We start from the raw sequence: 22,810 nt of genomic DNA, 5'->3' as shown, positions 1-22,810 counted from the left end.
AAATATATTTTTAGATTCAAGTACAATTATACTGAAATTTAAAATAACAGCTTAAAAGGGATGAAGAGCTGTTGGATCCTTACTTTAATGAAGTAGCTATATTAGTCATATTATCTTACTCTTTCCATAAAGGATGCAGAAAACCATGAGATGAAAATAGCCAGGCAGGTGAAGTGTTGTGATGAGTGCTCCTGACTGATTGAAAACTGCATACATCCTTGTTTCATTACCCCATTTTCCAGTAGTGTAGATGCAACACTGGACTCAACAGTGTATCTAGGGGGCAAGGGGTGGAAAGACACTACCTGCTGACCCAAAAGGCACATTGGCACATTGTGTCTATTGGAGACACATTGCTGCATCTAGGGGCTGAAGCAGGGAGACAACAGGGCACCAGGAAGGGTCCCCAGGGAGCCTGCACTGCTGCCTGTTTCTCTAATGTCCCAGTTCCATCTATATCTATTTTGCACATAAAAAAGTCATATGAGTAGCTTATTCTGTGACAGCTCAGACTAAAGGTCATTGTTATTGTTCCTTACTACTAGATGATAGAAGAGCAAGAAACTGTTTGTCTTGATCAAATGACTACCTCTGGATATACTGCAGACAGATGATACCTAGCCGATTTTCCTTATACTTCTTATTTCAGGGATAAGTCTCCAATAGATGGAATAAAGTTATGCGCGTTTAGGAGTTTTGTGTCATTTATCCACTGCATTTTTATACTCATGTAATACTGATTACACATTATCTGTCCAGGCACTAAGATAATTAGTCTTGTTGGTACATAATCATAGGTAAAGCTGTTTATGGTATGAGCAGTAGTACCTTAGTCAGAACAAGACAGTCCTTAGAATTTTTGGGGCACCATTGAGGTGATTCATCGAGGTCTCCATTGATGCTTTGGGACACACTGATTTATAGCCCAGATTAAGATTAAAGGGCAGTTCCTAGTAAATGTTAACAGGACCATAAACAACCCATGGTTGTTAGGAAAAATTCACCATGACAGACTTCCAACTCCAGCAGTTAGTTCATATTTGCAGATTACTTTTAAATGGCAAGATTTTGAAATTCTAGGTCTGATCTCATGTAAATTATGCAGATTCACCAGGCTCTTCCTTTTCAACAGAAAAGGAGTCTGAGGTAAGCTCTGACACGTTAAAGGTGATTTCAGTGCAACCCAATGAGTCCAGCCTGTAGCTCTTACTAACTGCCTGGATGCTGTTCCCTTTTCTGTCTATTCTTTTCTACCTCCTTTGGCAAACACAAGCCAAGAACAACTGTGGCCACACAGAGGGAATTCTAGTCTGTTGTGAGGCTGCCAGACTGAGATTTTTTTTCCAGGAATGGCATTTGTGTCTGGCACATTGGCTGGTTTCTGAGAACTTTGGTTTGAACGACTGAGGAATCACTGTTGGAATCATGACGGAGACGCACACAGACGATGGGGACTGATGAAAGGGGGAGTGCTTCATGTGGACTGCTGGAGGGAAAAGCACACTGATGTTTCTAACACTCATCTGGCTGGAGGAGGTGAGTATGTGTGGGTGGAGTTTCAGTTTTCATCAGTTGAGACTAGATGGATTATGTGGGGATAAGCCAAATTCACTGAATTCTTGCATAGGCACTATTTCCAGAAGAGTATTACAAAGATTAACTCCATGTTTAATGGTGACTTGATTAAAATAGTACAATCTATAGTGAAAGGGAAGTTTTGCATAATGTTAATTTTTGCTGGTGGGAAATATGAGTTTTACAGTAAAATTAAATATCAGAAGTGCATAGACAGATTAAGTAATTCACCAAGGCATATGGAAGACCCTCTTTATTATTTTATAATGAGCAGATTCAGATCCCAGAAGTTAATATTAGTGGAGTTTATTAAATGGTGCTCCTGTTAGTGGGTTAAATCATGTGTATTCCCCTTAATTCTCTCAATTCGCTGTTACAAAAGACGCTAAATGCAGTGGAACTGTGATAGTTGTTTGTTCAAGAAAGACAAGAAAGAAAAAAATGAAGGATTTTAAACCCCAGTACTGGCATCAACATTTTCTGCTTACTAATACTTGCTTTGGGGTGCTCTAACACAGTCTACACCAACTTTTTCTGCCCTCTACCCAGCCAAAGCCAGTATCTGCCCACCATTACATATTCACAACCCTAAGAATTTCAAGGTGGTTAAATAGAATCATTTTTATTAAGCAGCTCAAGCAGACAAGACTTATTTTCACTTGGTTGACTGATAGTCTCTAGGTATATTATTTGGTGAATATTGCCAATTTTTATTAAGTAATTGAAGAAATAATTATGGTTCAATATTTGACCAATCCTATAGCTCTCTATGCACTATTGCATCAGTTATTTAACAAATATCAACAATATTATATTGCTCAAATGAATTATGCAGTTGACCATTCTACTTATTTTATTATACATAGAATGTGTATGGATGGGTAAAAACCCTTTTTACCTTCTCCTCTGACCAAATACCTGCTGCAGAATTAGAATTCAGTTGCTTGTGTCCAGGGCCATCCCGGGGGGGGGGGAGGGGACGGCAAAAAATTGGGGCAACTGCCCTGGGCCCTGCACTATGGGGGGCCCTGTGGAGCTGGGCAGAGCAGCGGTGGTGCAGAGCTGGGTGTAGCAGCAGCTCGGCACCCAGCCGCTCACTACCTCCCCTCTCTCACTTCTTTGGGTCTGGGATCAGAGCGGAGGTGGGGCCCCACATGGGCTGATTTGCCCCGGGCCCTGTACCTTGCTTGGGTTGACTCTGCTTGTGTCTTTCTCCCCCAGTGACAGGTTTACACTAAAGTTATGTTTTTGTAACCGTAGTCTCATGGGAAAAGGGCTATAAAAAACCTGTTTTTAAAAAATAAGGCTTAGATATTTTCCTTTACAGGAACCATGTCAGGAGGCTGTGCAGGACCGTAAGACTGCTTTAGTGGATCCCTACTTGTAGAGCAGCTTTCTGTAGGATCCAATGGCCCAGCTGCCAAAATTTTGTAGAACAGGAAAAAACAGTGGTTTCAGCCCAAGAAGAGAGAAAATTCCAAGCCATGTGTTGGCCTTTTCTCCTAAGAAGTCCCCTGTGCAAGATCTGTGTACTCTGGCTTTGTGTGCATGGGTCTAAAATTTAGTCTGGAGAGTGGATGTAAAGCACAAATCCATCACTGCAGATTAAGAACAGATGTAATCTAACAGTATTTGTGTCCTCATTTGTAATAACTGTATTTAAATACAGACAAGATCTATTAATACAGAGACAATATTTTTAGTGAACAGTCAACATCTAGGTATTTTTTTCATAGTCTGCAAAAAAAATACCTGGAATAAGGTGTTCTATTTTGTATCAGGTTTTTTTATGTTTATTATTCTAGAAAAAAATGAGGTAGTCTATTTCAGCTATGAAGGGTTTCATCAGGCTTCATCTTGTTTAAATTATCAAATGTTTATACTTTTCTTCTACAGAAGAGTGATCTCTTATTAAGTGAAAAAAATTGGCTTTCAGTACATATCATTTGGCTGGTAAGTCAGGAGGACAGCGGGAGGAAGTAAAATAACATGGTAAGTTATGAACAAGTTACCAGAGAGACATGTTACAAGTTACAACTTTGTTATTTGTTTAGATGGTATTGATTATATCAAATCCATGGTTACATTACTTATGTGAATATCACCATGCCCTTCCTTCATTGGAGTTTGGAATTACATAACAATTTCACTAAAAAATGAATGTTTATAATATAGGCTTAAAAATATACTACTTTTTAAAACTTCTGATGGCAAATGATTGTGCAATGCTTCCAGACACATGGTCTTTTCTGAGCATGTTATGTATAGCACTGCTCTGGGTGTGTGATGCTCTGTTAAGCTGACATTTCATATTAATCTGCTTCCTCTGATAACCAGCTCCTCCATGTGATCATGAAAGCTAGAGAAGGCTTTTCAAGTCTCAACAAAGCAGATATGTGCATTTGTTTTATGACCCAGTGCTCACTTGTTCTATACATATCACAGGAATTCCTAAAGGTGACAGGGACATAAACACAGTGTAGAGACTAGATTAAGTTTGTTTAGATACTTGGATGATGATTCAATAAGCTTCTTAAAGAAGCACCTATTACATGACTGATCTGATTAAAGTCAGTGAGCCTGTTTTTGTGCTTAAGAAGAGACATTCCTGAATTAAAATCTTTGGAATGTAATTCTGCTACCTTTTCTCCCATTCATGGAAAAAGGTTCCTTTGTCTGTTTTGATCAAGCTCAGTATAATTACCTTTTCAAATCATACCAGTTTTCCATTAATTCACAAACATTCCAGAAAGGGTATGATTTGTTCTTACGGTTAGGGCTGTGCTGATTCAATTCAATTTGGAGGAAATTCGGCCTGATTCAGTGGCTGAATCTCCAAATCCGAATTGAATCAGGAGACCATTTAAAGGATCCAAATTGATTTGAAGTTATCCAAATCAATTTGGAAAAGATTCAGAGAGTTTTGGCGATTAGGGCAGTCCCTGCTCACTGCAGCAGGGAGCTGGACATGTACTCCATGCTGGTAAGTAGGGGGTGGGGGAGGGAGGACTGGAAGAGGGGGGAGGGTACCATGGAGGGAACCCTGCCAGGCCCCATTGCCTGCCTGCTCCCCCAGCCCGCCCCATGGCTGCCCCACCCACCCCAGCTCCTGGCTCTTTAAACAAAAAGCCTCGACTTACTGGCTGCTGCAGTGGCCTCAGGACTTTTGGGAGCTCATGGCAGAGCTCCCCATGCAGTTCAGGCCAGTGGGTGGCAGCAGAGATCACCCTCCACCTGGCAGGAGCTGGTAAGTCAGGGCCTTTTTGCTTTTTTTCTTTTTAAAGGGCAGAGAACTGGGGCGAGTAGGGCAGCCATGGGAGAGGCTGGGAGAGTGAGCAGGGGTTGGGGGATCATTGCAGAGCCCCCCCACATGGCATGTGGCAGTGGGAGCCAGTGGGGATCATCCCCTGTCCCCCCATCCTGGCAGCAACTGGTGAGGGTGGGCTTTTTTCCAAATAGTTAGGAACTGGGAGAGTGGGCAGGGCAGCCATTGACAGCAGGCAGTGGATGGAGCCAATTTGGCCATTTGGCCAATTTGGCTGCGGCCAAATCTCTGAATCAGATTTGGCCGAATCGATTTGAGACAATGATTTGAATCACTGAATCGAATCACTGTCCCCCGAATTGGCTGAATCTGAATCCAAAGCAAATACTAGCCACTTTGCACAGGCCTACTTATTGTTACTTTTCTATAAGTAGAGCTACAAAAACATAACGGTAAGAAAAGTAACCATAGTGTCCTTCATGAGGCAAAGTCAATATAAAGGACCAGACCATTCCTCATTCACAGGTATTTTGCAAAATCCACTGGTAGAGTCCAAAACACACAAGCATTTAGCTCCATCCCGTCTGCTACTTATTTTTTTCCACAGCTCACAGTTGAAAGTGCCCTCTGTAGCTTTCTTAAATTCCTTAGGAATTAGGCACATTCCCTGAGATGGTTTTGAGTTTCTTTTTTTCCGGCAGTCATCCCAGAGATTTCCATTATGACTTTTATATTCACTCCACATTGACTTCTTCCACAACCCCTACAATCAAGTATTAGTGTAAATGGAAATGTCCTGGTTTCAGATTCCATCACCTGTTGTCTGTTCTTGTGGAAGGGATGATCATCATCAGGCTCACGGTTACTGCTAGGCTGCTGGCAGAGTGGCTTGCAACATATAGGGCTTTAATCTATGAACATTGCAAACCTCATTGCAGCTACTGGGCCCCCGGCTGCCTTCCATACAGGCTAAATAAGACAACCATTATATGCTCCTTCTTAGTGATAGACAAAACAGCAGAAGCCAGGGCTCAAATATGAAGCTGTGTGTAAGCTCAGTCACTGAACTGATATAACTGTCTGAATCATAAGAAACCAAGGACAGCAAGAGAAGCACATGAGCTTGGGACAAAACCAAGACAGTAAGGTTTTTGGGCATAGTCCTGGCCAGAAAGATGCTTGAAATGCGAGCTAGTAAACTCCTTCCTGATTGATTCTTGTTCTGTTCAGGAAATGGGTTTCTGTGTTTTCCATTTTAGATAAACAGGACAGCACCAAAGAAATCCCTAACAATCATCAATTTCATTTCTCAAAGGATATAACCTGATGAGCTGTATGTACTGGTTAACAGCTTGGGCTGCAATGGGGAAAATTGGTCTTTTGACTTAATTAGAGCTATGTTATAATCCTGTTTCTAATCACAGCCCTTTTTCCCCACTTCCTGCAAAGTTCACATAGTGCCACCTCCACAATTCTTCTCAGCTGAAGCTCTCCAGGGCAGATTCTCCTCTTGTGTAAATGACTACAGCTCCACTGCCTTTATAGGAAGGAAAAAACCAAGCCTGTGTCCTACTGTGTTCAGTATGTATTCTGCCTAAAGCAGCCTTTCCAGCCTTGCAAAAATTACTATACTCTCTAATTTAAATACTTTCCTATTTAAAAAGGTACCTACCATCTAATGCATTTGCTTCCTCTGTCACATAGCTATTTGCCTCTCTGTTGCTGTGCTCACTATGAAACTGTTCACTTGCGAGGTTTTCTTATGTGGTGTCTGTATACTCTCACTGCGATCTCTCAACTGTTAGCTGTCTTTTCAGCTATTTACCTTTCACCATTATGGCTGTCTGTCTCAGCACCTGTCTATGGTGTGTTGGGTAGCGTGGAGGAAAGAGATATTTCTAATGCAAGATCACTTGCTGTATGTACAGTAATTTACGTTTCTTCTATCAGCGACCAGAAACCTGTCTTGGCAAAGCATGTGCAGTGATTTCCAGTTCCAAAGCTTGTTGCAAAATGGCACTATGTCCCCAGGGAATTCAGGGGCATAGTCTATTCCTCAAATCAGTGATAAGCTCCCCCACTACCTCCAGCATTGTGGAATAGTGCTCGGTGTGCCCTTGAGGCCCTTACCCATACCCTCATTGGTTCACTGCAGGTGCATCGGCAGAGACAGGGAGAAAAAAGGTTCTTCCCAACATCAGATAAGGCAGAATCAGCTAATGGTATTTACATACATTTACACTTATCCTTCATTACAGACATAGAAATCACAAGGGGGACATCACTGAATAATTCTAGTGTGATATTTTATGTTCTCATATGAATATCAATAAGCTCTTCAGTAGTTTTGACTTAGTGCAGGAGCTGAATTTATTGCATTTTTTTACTACAGTAGCTGAGGCATAAGGAGGAGAATCTCTGTGACAACTGTGACCAACAGAAAATTAATTAGGATTCTGAATCTCTAGTGCTTGTATCTTAGGGCTCTTTGCTTCTTCGTTTTAAATTGTATTAAACTCCTTATTAAACAGAGCAGGCAGCTTGGCACTGGACTGGAGCCCACATCTGCATCTGGATTTTCCTATTAAAAGTAGATAGAGTAAAAGGAACGTTAAATTCTTTTATCCAGTATTCAAGATGTTCTTGCCAGGATGCAGAAAGCATCACTTCTTTTTCATGGCTTGTAATTTTTAGTATTTACCTTCCTTGGTTTGCAGTGCTTTTTTAGAAGGTAAAGAACACACTCTTTTGTAATGACTGTCTTTTTGGGGGTCTAAGATTAATGTGTCTCCTGTATTTTTAATGAGGCTGAAATTAACATGGCAATGTTTAACAATAACAATTTATACAGCTCTTTGCATGTGAAAGCATCTTTGTTTGTGCATTACTATCATCAACTATGTTAGTGGAGCTCAGGGAATAAAGCTGTGTTAGTTAACTTCTGATGCAAAGCCAGAAGACTGAACCTGATTCTCCACTCATTTATATTTGCTTATATTTGGATTAACTTCCTTTAAAGCAGTGGAGTTAAATCAGTGAAAGGAGATTTAGGAAACTTTATGCAGTGTCTCACATAAATAAAGGACTAAGGATCCAGGATAATTTAAAAAAATAAAAGTAATAGATAATGAAAGATGTCTTTCATTGCTACTACATATCATGTATGGTCCAGTCATCTTCCCTTATATTCAGATGCAAGTCAAAGTCTGACTTAAAGCCACATCTATTCCAGTTTAAATGGGATAAAAATTCCAGTCAGAATATATATATCGGGGCAGGTAATTACTTCAGGTGGAGCAATTACTTCAGTTTACTGCATTTTTGCAAACTGTCAAGGGCTGCATGGGTAGCCCCGCCCCTTGGCAGGTGCCCTGCCCCTGGTCACCACCTTGGGACCGGAAGTCAAGCCCACTAACCCTGGACATTTGCCACCAAAAGTCACTCCATTGCCTCTGGAAATACTCCTTTTGGCAAGGTGTTTTGCCATGTCAGAACCAGAAAAACACCAGATTATATTCTAAAAATCAAAATCTACAACGTTCTTTAATTCGAATTCAAAAATATTTTTGTCCTGATTTACATGAGTTTGTGTGTTGTACATAGAGGTGATTGCACAATAGCTTAAAATGAAGTCTGACTCTTGTATATTGTGGGGGGGTGCGGGAATGGGGGGTGGGAATAGGTTTGTTGTGGGGGTATGGGTATGTATGAATGTGGGGTGTGTGGGGGTGGTTTGGTGTGTGGGTGAGGAAGCATGTGGGTTTGTGTGTGGATATGTGGATTTGGGTGGGTATGGGGTTTGTGGGGGCCTGTGTGTGGTGCAGAGGGTGGCTCAGGTGTGTGAGGCGGTGTGGGGGTGTGCATGTATGGCAGTGTGAGGGTGGGGTGCATGTGCAGGGTGGTGTATGAGTGTAGGACTTGCCCTATAAACGCACACATGCACTCTCTCTCTCCCTCCCTCCCTCATTGCACACACACAGTCTGTGCCTCCCTCACCGCACACACATAGACACACTCTCTCTGTCCCTCTCTCATTGCACACACACACATGCATACTCCCTCCCTCTCTCCCTCATCGCTCTCTCTCTCCCCCCCCCCCATTGCATGGACACACACACACACAGACACACTCTCCCTCCCTCATTGCATGGGCAAATACATACACACCCTCTCCTGCTACTGGCCCTGAGGTACTGGCACAGGTCATATGCTCCTGCAGTCTGGAGATGAAACTGGGGGCCACGTGGTGCTGGAGTGGCCGGCAAGCTGCAGGGAGGCAGTGAAAGCAGCAGCAGGCTGAGGCTTCCAGTCATGGGGAGCTGGAGTGGGAGGGGGCTTGGGATGGGGCAGGGCCAGGCTGGCCTTGCTCCTGGGTCCTGCTGGCTTCCCCTGAGCCTTACTGCCCCTGGCTCCTCTCATCTTTGATAGGCAACCAGGAGCAAATAAATATTAATTTTCTAAATTTTTTATAGGGACCCCACAGGCCAGATTCAATGGCCTGGCAGACTGGATCCAGCCTGTGGGCCATATTTTGCCCACCCCGATATACATGCATTGTCAACAGTAACAAAATCAATACTGTAAAATCACTGACTTGTAGAACATCCGTAGAAATGAAATCATCTTTAAATTACCTTGAAATTAACTGAGTTGCCCTAGATCTAAGCCAGCTTAATTGAGCATGGCAGTCTAATAACAACAAAAGCTAACTATAAATTTCTGTTTAATAAAAATTCTGTTTGAAATTTAAAAAGTCATAAATATAAATAGTGTGAATATAAAAAAAAATTGTCAGTTTAATTTAAAATATGATCTACTCTAAGCCATTCAGGATAGAATCTTCTAAACAGAGAGTTGTGGTTTCTATCATTTTTTTATCTTGTTTTGTGAATTTGGATGATCCTGAACTTGGTTGCTCAGGATATCATTCCCACATCTCACAGAGTTTTCCTCAGTGATCTTGGGCTACTTGCTTTGCTTGGGCTTTGAAGAGTGTGGAACAAGGGGGCCCTTGAAAAGCTTGGTGTTAATTGATCTGTGCCCAGGTTCCTCAGATGGTACTTCATTCTCACACTTTTCATTTTGTCTGTATAGATTGAAAAACCTTGAGGACAGTGACTGTCCCTACTACTTGTTTGTACAATGTCTAGCATTTTGGGCCCCCAACCCTGGTGGAGGCTTTTAGGCACCACCATAATACACACTGCATGGATAATAAATTACAGTTCAACCACTGTATTCTATATAACCTCTCAATCACAGTCCATGCATCTTTCTGTCGTGCCCAGGAGGTACAGTACTACAGAGTCTTCTTGTATGGTTGTGATCTGTGTTTCCTGATGTTGTCTACGGTTCTAAAGGAACTAGTAAAACATAATTTCTGTTACAGAAGGACTATGAAGATACAGTATTTATTATAAAATATTTAACAGCCCTCATGTCAACCAGTATCATAAAGAAACAACTGCTTTGGTTTGGCTGATGATGGGAAAAGAAGTGTTCTGTGGTACTTGTTAATGTCTGGAGATGTTATTGAAGAGTTAATCTCAAACAAAACTATCAGATCTTTGCAAAGTAGCTGGATTAAGATCCCAATTTCTCACCACACAACTATGCATCCTGCAGTTAAACAGAGGAAAAAGAGCACTGGCAACGTTTGTCTGTGCTGAAATTTTGCAGCTGTTTTAGTCTGATTTTTAATAACCTTTGTCACCTAGCCAGGACATCCATAGAGGCAAAGAGTGTAAGAACAGAAAGAGCAAGCCCACGTACTCCTATGTCTTACTAAATTAACAAATATCAGGTATAATCAGTACTTTTGTACATACCAATTATGTAACTCATATCAAGCAAATCAAAAAGCGACTTTACCAAACAGCTTGAATACTCCTAATTCATGAATTAAATACCACTTGGAATATGTTATTGATAGATACTTGAATTCACAAACCATGATGTGTGAAGGGCTAGAAGTTTTCCAACGCTCATGAGACTACTCCAGCTAATTAGTAGCTCTTCAGCAATCCATCATAGTTGAGGATGATTGTCTTCCATGATTTTCTTATCTGTGTGTCTGAAGATAGCTGATGAGGCATATTTGGGATTGATAGACTACTGTAGCTGGGACCTGTGTTTCTGTGTGGGGTGGGTAATCAGTAGCTATATCTTGTGAAGCTTTAACTTTATGCCTAAATTGCGGTCACAGAGTAATTCAGTCTGGGCACAGCCCTTTACTGCTGTAGCTAGACTACTGTTGGTACCTGCACTAGCTGCTTTAAAACCATCTTGGACACCTCCACACTACATGAAGTAATTTCTGTGACTGTATTATAGAAAGGTAGGTGTGATGGATCCAATTACACCTCAATACAGTTTAAAAGAGCCTTATGTACTCTAAGACACCCCTCCTTATATTTGAAGCTCCCTTCCTTACTTAAAGCACCCCTTGGAAAATGCCAGCTCTTAGTTTTCACTAATTTTTGCAAAGAACTCAGAAAGAACACAACAGGTCAAACTGGTTTTAATACTGTAAATTCCTATTTGAAGTCTCAGGGTTTATATTATGAATTATTAAACTATGTTGTATGGCTAGGACCCCCTGGGGCTGGTACATGATTTCATCCACTTTTGACACTGATCTTATATAATATGTAATTTATCTAAGACAATGTTTTCAAACCTGGACACTTAAATTTGGAATCTTTAATTTAGTTTTGACCACCTACATTATAAGTGGCTTTTTCAGAAATGCTGAACATCCAGGAATCCCACTGATTAATTGTCATTTTGGTCGATTTACACACCTCAGAACATTTTCCCTATTTTGTGATGAATGTGATGTTTAAACCCATTGTGTATAAAATATCATAAAACTGGCAAGAAAACATTCCATGGGATGATGAATATGTCCCGTTGGTCCATTTCCCTATCACTTTTCTTCTCTCAACTCTATTTATTTTTGCACCATGGTGTAGGAATACTGGGCAATCTAATTTAATTCCTTCGCAATTCCCACAGTGTCCTGCAGGGAGACACAGGTAGTCTGGGCTGCCCTGTGCACTGCTGCCATCTATCTCTAGGCAAACTGAGGGAGCTTGCAGAATACAGAGATGTTTGCACAGGGGCATCCTAGCTGTGCAGGGTCAGCAAACTCTCTGCTCTGAAAAAATAAGTGTAAAATGATACTATTTAAATGTGGGGTTGTTGGTTGTAGCCGTATTGCTCTAAGGACATAGGTAGACAAGGTTTTTTTGGGCAAATGGGATATCTTTTATTACTGTGGTGGAAGAGAAGCTAATATGCAAAAAGCAGGTCTGTGAAAATACAAATGCATAGCAGTGAGGATCAGAAGGAATGGGAGACAATAGGTTTGAGACAGGTAGGTGGGGGGGGGAAGGGGGAATGAATCATGGAGGACTGTGAGAAAGATTTATTTTGTGTCCAGTAATGGCAGAAAAGAAATAATTCCTACCAGCTGCACAGCTATACTTATAAACAAACACATGTTATAAGGTCCTACCCTCTGATCCTCACTGCCAAACATCTGAATGTTGCATATTGGCTTCTCTTCTATGATGGAGAACACATAACACACCAGCAGCATTTCCCTATACCTGAAGAAGGGAGTTTGTGCCCAGAAGCTTGCAAAGAACAATTTTTACAATTATTTAGTTGGTCTAATAAAATATATTAGATTTACCCAAAAAACCTTGTCCCTCTATTTAAATTCGGGGTATGTCACATTCACTCTGTGTAAATTACTCCCTAAATTAAAAATCAGTTGTCACTCAGTCTCATGGATTTAACTTCACCAGTCAAAATACTAGATCTGACTGAGGATATCACTGTGCATGTGGTAGAGTGAGGACTTCTTTAGGAAAAGGTGAAGTTAGTTTGCCTCTGTAGCCTTTTCCATGTTTTGTATGATTATGCTCTGGTACTGATTTGCCTCCTGGGCCCCTGCCTCTGAAAATAAGTTTGATGAGTTTTGGAAATACCTGTAATTTTCTATTTTTTTCCTACTTTTCCAATATGCATATTCCAGAAATATTTGAATTTCTGATTCATTTTTAGTCTGGCTTCTACCCAAACCATAGACATTTCAGCCTAAGGAATGATATTGAATCTGGAAAAACTCCAAACCTGACAAGAAAGGAACTATAAAGATGTTAGTAAATAATAGATTTGAAATCTAGTAAACAGATGTGTGTTTTTTTATTTGTGGTTTGATATTATTCCTACCTTATAATTTCATAACTGATGCCTTTGGTAAGAGACAATAAAATCATTCACTATTCTATGAATAGTTGAAGGCTTATAAACACAGTCACTTACTGTCACTTGCTGTGAGCTTAAAGTCCCCGGATTGTGTGCCATAGAAGTGTGTGTAACTTACTGAAGTAACATGAATTCCTCAGAGTATTCAATGGACTTCACTCAGCTGCCTCACTCTGGGCAGCCCTCTGCTGTATGCAAAGGCTACAAAGATAAATGAAAAATTAAAAGGAACCAAGTGAAATGTGAGAAGAAAAAAGGGTGCATGCTTGAAATGAGGGGGAAATACAGCATTGCATTCATTCCTTTGGAATGCCAGTTTCACACCTGTGCCTGCTTTCTTTGGTAGCTAGCCAAAGCAAACCAAGGATGACTTATGTTTGTTGTAAGTATAGCTGTGTGGCTGATAGGAAGTGTTGCTTTTCTGCCATTACTGGACACAAATTAAATTCTTCCCACAGTCCTCCACAGTTCTTTCCCTGGTTGGACAAAGCAATCTGTAAAAAATATGTCTCTATTTTTTTTTTTAAGCATACTCATGTAAAGTATAATGGTTCTATATGCTGATAACCATGAGGGCCAGCATACAATTGTGCATATTGACATTGTCACCGGGGCACTACAGAGAAAAGACCCCGAGGGGTCAAGGGGGAATCCTGGGACCCAAATCACAACAGGGAAGGTGAGGAAGGAAAAGAGAGACAAAGATTCCCTTACCTGCAGCTGACGCCATAGTGAGACCAGAAATGGTGGTGGGACCTGCGCGGCTGATTAGCGGCGTCTTTTTGAAACTGCGGCCAGCTGCAGGGAGTAACGAACGGAGCCGGCGTGAGAAAATAAAAGATAGTCTGGATGAAGAAGAGGGGAGAGCCAGAGCAGAGCTGCCAGAGAAGGTGCCTTTGGAACCCCAACCGGGGGTGAGGAGAATCTGGATGACTCTCCACAAGGCAAGAGGCTGCATCCAAAGCTGTCGGAGGGAGGACACCAGCAGCGAGTTGCCTGATGCCCCTCTTCTTGGCGACGGAGTCAAGGGAGAAGATCCAAGGACTTCGAATGAAGAAGCCGACAGCAGAGATGGCCCCGAAGAGAGGGTGACGGAAGTTGACTCAGCAATCCAGGTGGGATCGGCACGGGTCTAGGAAGGCTCCCAGAGTCTACCCTGATGGGGCCAGAGAGCCTAAGCAGCAGGAGGGGCTGCAGGAAACAAACTCCTAACTGTCGGAGCTGCTCGGCGAGGGACAGAGTAGGCTGAACTGGAAGGACCAGTAGTAGTCCCGTTCGGCACTCAGGAGGAATATCAGCCAGGCAGGGGGTGCCTAGGATAGGGTTAATTGGGAGAGGAATTCTCAGGGCTAGGAAGACCATTTGGCATGAGGCCTGGGATTTTACTGGTAGTGTTTTCCTTAATTTCATTGTTTAGTTTCCCACTTTTGGAGGGGTAGGAAGGAAGACCGCAGTGGGTCTACAATGGGCTCGATTCAGGGTCAGGCTATATCTTTATATCTGTATCAGAGTGCCCATTACATCAAGAGGCAAGGGTCAGGCCCGGAGTCGTCAGCAACTCGGTGAGGCTGGGTATCAGGGTGAGGTGTAGGGGAGGTTGGAGCCTTGCAGAAGATCACCACCCCAGGATTCCCGACTCTGGATATGCCCTAGTAGTTGACCCCCACCACTGAAGGAACAAACAAAGTCATGGCAGGAAAGATTGGGGTGAAGGCTACCCCAGGGCGATACATCTGGATTAGACAACCACAGGGACGGAGTGATGAGCAATTGTACACACCCAAAGCCAGGCAGCATGGGACTGGATGTTTGAAGCCCGCCGGGTGCAGACATCTCTCAAAAATCATATTATAGTGAACGATGTTCAAAAACCTCTCAGAAATCATACTACAGTGATGAGTTCTTTGCCTCAGTCTTCCTAAATGAAGGGCAAGACAAGTCTCACATTGTAGAGAGGCAACAGCTGGGTGCCAGACTACCAAGCGTTGACCCTGAGATGTTGCGGAGTCACTTGGAGGACTGGATGTATTTTAGTCAGCAGGCCTGGATGAGCTCCATCTGAGGGTACTGAAGGCACGGGCCGATATCATTGCACAGCCACTGGCAAGAATATTTGAGCACTCATGGTGCACGGGAAACGTCCCAGAGAACTGGAAAAGGGCCAATGTGGTCCTTATTTTCAAGAAGGGGAGAAAGGAGGATCCAGGCAATTATAGGCCAGTCAGTCTCACCTCCATCATTGGCAAAGTCTTTGAAAAGATTATTAAGGCTCATATATGTGACAGCCCAGCAGGAAAAATTATGCTGAGGGGAAACCAGCACGGGTTCGTAGAAGGTAGATCATGCCTGACTAATCTGGTCTCTTTCTATGACCAGGTTACAAAACACCTCGACACAGGAGTAGGGGTTGATATCATTTACTTGGACTTCAGGAAGGCCTTCAATACGATATCCCACCCCATACTGGTGAACAAGTTAAGAGGCTGTGACTTGAATGATTACATAGTCCGGTGGGTGGCAAATTGTACCCAGGGTTTTACCCAGAGAGTGGTTGTGGATGGGTCGGTATCAACCTGGAAGGGAGTGGACAGTGAGGTCCCACAGGGCTCGGTCCTTGACCAATACTCTTCAATGTCTTCTTCAGTGACTTGGACGAGGGAGTGAAGTGTACTCTGTCCAAGTTTGCAGATGATACAAAACTGTGGGGAGAAGTGAACACACCAGAGGGCAGGGAACAACTACAGGCAGACCTGGACAGGTTGGACAAATGGGCAGAAAACAAGAGAATGCAATTTAACAAGGAGAAATGCAAAGTGCTGCACCTAGGGGGGAAAAATGTCCAGCACACTTACTGCCTAGGAAATGACCTGCCCAGTAGCACAGAAATGGAAAAGGATCTTGGAGTCCTAGTGGACTCCAAGATGAACATGAGTTGTCAGTGTGATGAAGTCATCAGAGAAGCCAACTGCACTTTATCATGAATCAGCAGATGCATGACAAACAGAACCAAGGAGGTGATACTTCCCCTCTATTGGGTGCTGGTCAGACTGCAGTTGGAATACTGTGTGCAGTTTTGGGTGCCACACTTCAAGAGGGATGTGAATAACCTGGAAAGGGTCCAGAGAAGGGCCACTCGTATGGTTAAGGGCTTGCAGGCCAAGCGTTACGAGGAGAGGCTAAGGCACCTGGACCTCTTCAGCCTCTGCAAGAGAGGTTGAGAGGCAACCTTTTGGCTGCCTATAAATTCATCATGGGGGTGCAGAAGGGAATTGGTGAGGCTTTACTCACCAAGGCACCCCTGGGGGTCACAAGAAATAATGTACATAAGCTAGCAGGGAGCTGATTTAGACTGGACATTAGGAGGAATTCTTCACAGTTAGAGTGGCCAAGGTCAGGAATGGTCTCCCAAGGGAGGTGGTGCTCTCCCCTACCCTAGGGGTCTTCAAGAGGAGGTTGGATAGGCATCTGGCTGGGGTCATCTGAACCCAGCACTCTTTCCTGCCTATGCAGGGGGTCAGACTCAATGACCTATTGAGGTCCCTTCTGACCCTAACATCTATGAATCTATGATGTGACCACGAGGCAAAAAAGTGTTCCCTTCATATACGATATTGCTTAATGGCTAAGTAAAACAGTCCAAGGTATCATGGGTTATGCTAGGGTGAAGGTGATAATGATACATCTAGAATATATAATTTATCTAATAAGTCAAATCATGATCTCAGCCAAGCAATTTGAAAATCCACGTACTTTGCTACTGTCTATTAGGGTTTGTATTTTTATAATTCGCATAGAGGTGTGTTAATAACTCAGTCAGGGTAAAACAACACAATTGAAAAAACAAATGTTAAAAAGCATGTGCTTTAGCTGAAGAGTGCTGACTTTCAGGTCTGGATTTCCCTTAACTTCCTCCCTCCCCCCCCCCCGCCACCCCCAAAAAAGCATATTTTAAATAGACTCCCAGCTTTCCAGTTGAATTTCTTGGTGCTTTGTATCCATTTCTTAATTTATACAATTTTCCTCCCATCAATAAGTTTTATCCTGCCTTCACTGAAGGGCATTGAAACCATGTTCAGAATCAAATACTCATAATAATAGCAGGGTTTACTCTGAGGATGCAATGCATGTTTAATAACTAAACAGTAAGACATGCCAGAAAGCAGCTGATTGATACACTCCTAGGGCACGTCCATGCATGCAAGCATGTGCGCTTGCAGCAGCTCAAATAGAAGTGGTGCAAATTTGAGCTGGGACTTTTTGCCTTGGCTCATGTGCCCAAATATGCACTTTGGTGTGGGGAAAATTGTGCCACTTGGGGCAAAATAACCCTGCCTGGCTCCTCTTGGATATTCAGCCAGAGGGAGCTAGAGCCCAGGGCCAGCACATATGCTGTCCCCAGCAGTATAAACAGTTGCCCTGTCCTGGACCCAGCAGTATAAAAAGCCGCCCTGACAAGTAGCTCAGGGCTACTAGCTCTCAGGAGCTTCTGGGCCCCAGCCAATTGGTACCTGCGGACACTACCCCTTGTGCCAGCTGGACTGCTGAAGCAGCCCTGAGAATTCCCTGCACCCTCTACCCACTGCAGTGGTCTGGTAGTGGGGGATGCTACCTGGCTGTGACCTGCTGTGCACCTGCCAGACTCAGATGGAATTCTGGTGTTCCCTATTGGAAAAACGGAAAAATCCCTGATTAAATAAATCCCAAAGTCACTCTATAAAATACCCCCAAATCTATGTTCCTCCACAAGTAAAACAAAAGAACACTATAAAGACAGAGAGAGAGTGAGACAGAGACAGCAATCAGTTGGACGATGTTTTTATTGATATATTGACAGTGCTAAAGCAAGTCTCTTATCATAATAATAAAGTGAACTCTAAGTACAGGTTTCATGAATACATATTTTGCTGCCACCACACAGGGGGGCCAAATGGCCCCCACAAGGGCTACCCCCCACACAAGGCCCACATGCCCCATCCCCCATGAGCTGCTGCAGCCCCCCCAATGGCTGCCCCACCCAGCCCCACCCCCTGCTCCCCCAGACTCCCCAATGGGTGCCCCACCCAGACCCACCCCCAACTTGCACCCCCAGGCCCCAAGGCTACCTCCACAACCCCAGGCACCATCACTTAAAAAAAAAAAAACAGAAAAAGTACAGAAAAATAAATGGAAAAATAAGCCTCTGCTTACCTTAGAAGCAGGGGTGGGGGGAGCTCCAGGGCCTCCTGGCAGAGCCCCCCAGGGCAGCACAGGGCAGTGGAGGGGCAAGAGGGCCTAGGCCAGGGCTAGTGGGGGGAGGGGCCAGCTGTGGCAGGAGTCAGGGGCCTCGGGGGGGGGCTGGCAGGGGGAGGGGCCATCCCCAGAAGGGGCCAGAGGGCTTGGGGGGACTGGCAGGGGAGGGGCTAGCCCCGACAGCAGTTGGGGGCTGCGCAGGGAGGGGCCAGCCGTGTCAGTGTTCGGGGGCCTGGGGAGGCTGGCGGAGGTTCCCCCCACAGTCCCTTCCCCCCTCCTCCAGGCCCCCAGCCCCTTATTTACTGGCACCAGAGCCCTGGTGCTGAAACATGCAGCCTGGGCGGCAGTTTGTTTCAGCACCAGGGCTAGGGGCCAAACAGAGCCAGAGCATCTCTATGGAGGACACAGCCTCTGGTTGCCCTCCCCCGCTTTTTTATACTTTGCTTTTTTTAGACCCCTCGATATCCAGGGGTCAAATTTTCTCCCCACGCTGCAAGTTTACAGCGTGGGGAACATTTTTTTGTTCCCTCACATGCCTGTTGTCCCACCTCAGAGGGGTTTGTGGTGGGGCAAGAGGCACGTGCGTGCTCATGTGGACATGCCCCTAAAGGCCAAGATCAGAATTTTTAAAGCATTTAGGCATCTGATGATTAGGGCTGTGCAAAGCTTCAGGTGGTGATTTGATTTGGAGGAGATTCAGCTAGATTCGGTGGCTGAATCCAAATCAAATCAGGTGAACAATTAAAAGGTCCAAATCTATTCAAAGCTCTCTAAATCTTTGGAAAAGGTTTGGAGAGCTTTGATGATTTTGACAGTCTCTGGTGGCTGCAGCAGGGAGCTGCAGCCAGACTCAGAGCTGGTAAGTAGGTGGGCGGGAGCTGAATGTCCAAATCAGATTCAGCTGAATCAATTCAGAACAGTAATTTGAATCACTGAATCGAAACACTGTCCCCTGAATCGGCCGAATTCAAGTCCTAAGTGAATACTAGCCACTTAGTCCAGGCCTACTACAGATACAGATAAAAGATTAGTAAAAAATTTTAAACCAATCAACAGGTTCTGACAATCTCAAAAGATCTGACTGAGCACCTCTCTGAATTTCTAGAACTTAACTATCTGACCCTGAAAACAGAATCTTCATGGAGTATGATTGGCTCATCTAGTTTGCTTCTAGATCATCGTAATCAGAATGATATTCCTTTATTTATGTCTCCTTTGTAGTTTTATCTGTTTAGATTCATCTACCTTCAGTCAAAGAACTGAAGTTTTCTGGGAAGTTTCCTAGTTATGTTGTAACCCATAAAGAATTTGATTTAAAAATAAGTCACACTCTATCATGCACCAGGTCTAAGAAACTTAGTGTTAGTTATATATTTAAAGTTTTAGATTGCATTTATCAGATATTACAGTATCCATATGCATCATCACAGGCACTCATTGAAGCTATCAGTCTGTAGAACAAATGTGTCTGCCTAGATTTATCCTGGTATGCTATGCCCTGGATTTGTGACTGGCATCTCCAATGTGAAGCTCACAGTCAAATATCTTTAACGTCCATTACATCTCTACTGGAGATCTCTATTATCTGCCATATATGTTAGACATGAACAGGACTTTTTAAAAATGCTGCTTGCTTAGGAGCAGTACTATTTAATCACTTGATTTCAGAAAGGCATTACTGTGTTTGTGTTTGTTTGTGTTTTTACAGATGCTGGCATGAAAAAGCTAAGAAACATTATATCAAGAACAATCCAGCATGGATTTATTTATGCTAAAATATGATGAAAGCAAGACACTGGTTGCTATGCAGAAGTCAGAGTTTCCAGCAGATACTGCATTGTAGCATTTTGAATGCCAGGGTTTTCCTTGTAGAAACCATATAAGGAAATAACTAGGTCCATGATGTAGTAACAATAGTAAACTGGTGATCAGATACCAGTGATCACTGTGAACATTAAGATACTATTAACATAGAAAAATTAAACCATAGTGAACTTAACTAGCGGCATTAGATCCTATGATTATGGTTAAATACAAAGAATTAAAACTGTGATTACCAGAAAGCCTGTCTAACTAAAGAAGACCAGAGATGAAATAATTGTCAACCATTACCTTTATAGACAGGGTAATGCCATTTTCCTTGATCAGCTGATATCTGCTTCGCTTACTTGTCTGAAAGAAGAGAAGAGATTTTCCATTAAATTCCTAAAGTTTATTATAATGCATTTTTAAATTTTCATTTTTCCTTATATTAAAAATATTGCTACTCTATTGAATCATTATAAGCTGCTATTACAGTTTCTGATAGTGTTTCCACTCTGGTTAATCATATTTGAGGTCCTAACAGTGAAATGAAGTACACTGTAGTTGACTCATTTTTCTAATATATTATATACTGACTGATTCTGACATAGTGTTCAGCTATCCAAAAACTATTTTACCTTACTACTCTAGGTAATATGCTGCTAATTGTCTTTGGATGCTTAATGTTCTCCAAATATGCATATTCTCAACAATGACAACTTAAATAAATCTATATTACTAGTAGTACCAACATTAAATTAGTCATCCAAGAATTGAACCTTATGTACAATCCCCAACCCTGAAAAACTGCTACTTAATCCATTGTCATCAAACTAATTTTAAATTCATGCCTTAATGAATAATTATTAATAGTGTAAAATTCCCAAATATTTGCTAATGTTGATATAGCAAATGTTTCAACAAAAACATAATAAATCTAAGAAAACAGATTGCATCAGAATGAGTTACAACCACAAACATCAGTTGAGACCAACGAGTGAAACGTATACAAAGGTAAGTGACAAGGGCCAGGGCAATGCTGTGATTAGGGGGCCAGTATACACATCCACAGGAGGCCTCAAATGCCTCTACACAAATGCTCATAGTATGGCAAACAACCAGGAGAAACTCACCCTCCTGCTGGCTGACACCAACCCAGACATAGCAGGGATCACTGAAACATGGTGGGACTCAACACATGACTGGGTGGTTAATGTCAAGGGCTATAGGCTGTACAGGAGGGACAGGACAGGGAGGAAAGGTGGGGCCATGGCATTCTACATTAAGGAGGAATACACATCCTCATCAATTAATAAAGAATCAGAGGAAGGGCACTCTGAAGTGCTTTGGGTTAGATTACAAGGCAGTCGAGGGGAAAGAGACTTAACAGTGGGAGTCTACTACAGACCTCCCAACCAAGGGGAACAGCTCTACCAGGAATTCTTAGGTCAGCTCACAGAGGTAGTGAAGTCTAAGGATGTGGCAGTCATGGGGGACTTGAACTTCCCGGACATCTGCTGGGAAGAGCAGTCAACCAGGTCTGACCGCTCACGTAGGTTCTTAGCCAGAATGCAGGACCTCCATCTAACCCAGGAGGTGCACAGCCCCACCAGGGGAGATGCCTTGTTGGAACTTGTGCTGGCCATGGGAGATGACCTGGTGAGGGGGCTGCAGGTGCTCGACCACCTGGGTGACAGTGATCATCGCCTGCTGGAATTCACCATCCAGCACAAGGTGGCAAAGGCCTACAGTAAGGCAGCAACCCTAGATTTCAGGAGGGCAAACTTCAGCGAGCTAAGGAGAATAGTCAAGGAAGCACTGAGGTCCCAGAGAGGAGGGGAGCCAGGTGTCCAAGGAGAGGGGTCGCTCCTCAAGGAGACGATCCTCCAAGCCCAAACAGAGGTAATCCCAATGAGGATCAAAGGGAGCAGGAGGGCACACAAGCCCCCATGGTCACCAAAATGTCCGGGAATGTCTCCTAGCTAAAAGGGAGGTGTACACCCAATGGAAAGGAGGGGCCATCACCAGGGAGGACTATCCTGCAGTTGCTCGGGAATGTAGGGGGAAAGTCAGGAAGGCCAAGGCAGAGATGGAACTGGGACTAGCTTCCTGAATTAAGGACAATAAGAAGTCTTTCTTTAAATACATAGCGGGTAAAAAGAAGGTTCTGGGTAATGTGGGGCCCCTACAGGACACGTTAGGAAATTTGGTCGTCACACCAGACGACAAAGCCGACATATTTAATGATTTCTTTGCCTCCGTCTTCCTAAGTAGGGACCAGAACAGCCACACACCCCCCGCTGGGCCTCCCTCAAGCCCCAGGGGTGGCACACCTGGCCAAGGGTTAGTCAGGAACTAGTTAGGGAGCTTCTGGAGAGACTGGACATATTCAAGTCAGCCGGTCCAGACAATCTCCAACTTAGAGTATTAAAGGAATTGGCTGAAGTCATTGCAAGACCCCTGGTGCAGCTTTACAAGCACTCGTGGTGGTCTGGTGTCATGCCAGAGGACTGGAAGAGGGCCAACATGGTTTCCATCTTGAAAAAGGGGAAGAAGGAGGACCTGGGAAACTATAGGCCAGTTAGTCTTACTTCGATCCTAGGCAAGCTGTTCGAGAAAATTATGCTGGCACACATCCAGCAGGGGATTTCATGCTTAGGG

General features: G+C 43.4%; 1 long non-coding RNA gene across 1 annotated transcript; it reads left to right on the top strand.

Moving 5' to 3' along the window:
- Window positions 1-1,161: 1,161 nt before the first annotated feature.
- LOC149862910 (uncharacterized) lies at window positions 1,162-21,090 on the top strand. The gene is made up of 3 exons (XR_016443239.1): window positions 1,162-1,536; window positions 3,472-3,567; window positions 20,055-21,090. It is a non-coding gene; the product is annotated as an uncharacterized LOC149862910 (long non-coding RNA).
- The last annotated feature ends 1,720 nt before the right edge of the window (window positions 21,091-22,810 follow it).

This window comes from Crocodylus siamensis, chromosome 6, assembly GCF_052110815.1.
Source record: "Crocodylus siamensis isolate JL-2025a chromosome 6, ASM5211081v1, whole genome shotgun sequence".
In the NCBI taxonomy this organism is placed as follows: Eukaryota; Metazoa; Chordata; order Crocodylia; family Crocodylidae; genus Crocodylus; species Crocodylus siamensis.
The sequence above is the reverse complement of the archived record's forward strand: the minus strand, read 5'-3'. Positions and strand labels throughout refer to the sequence as shown.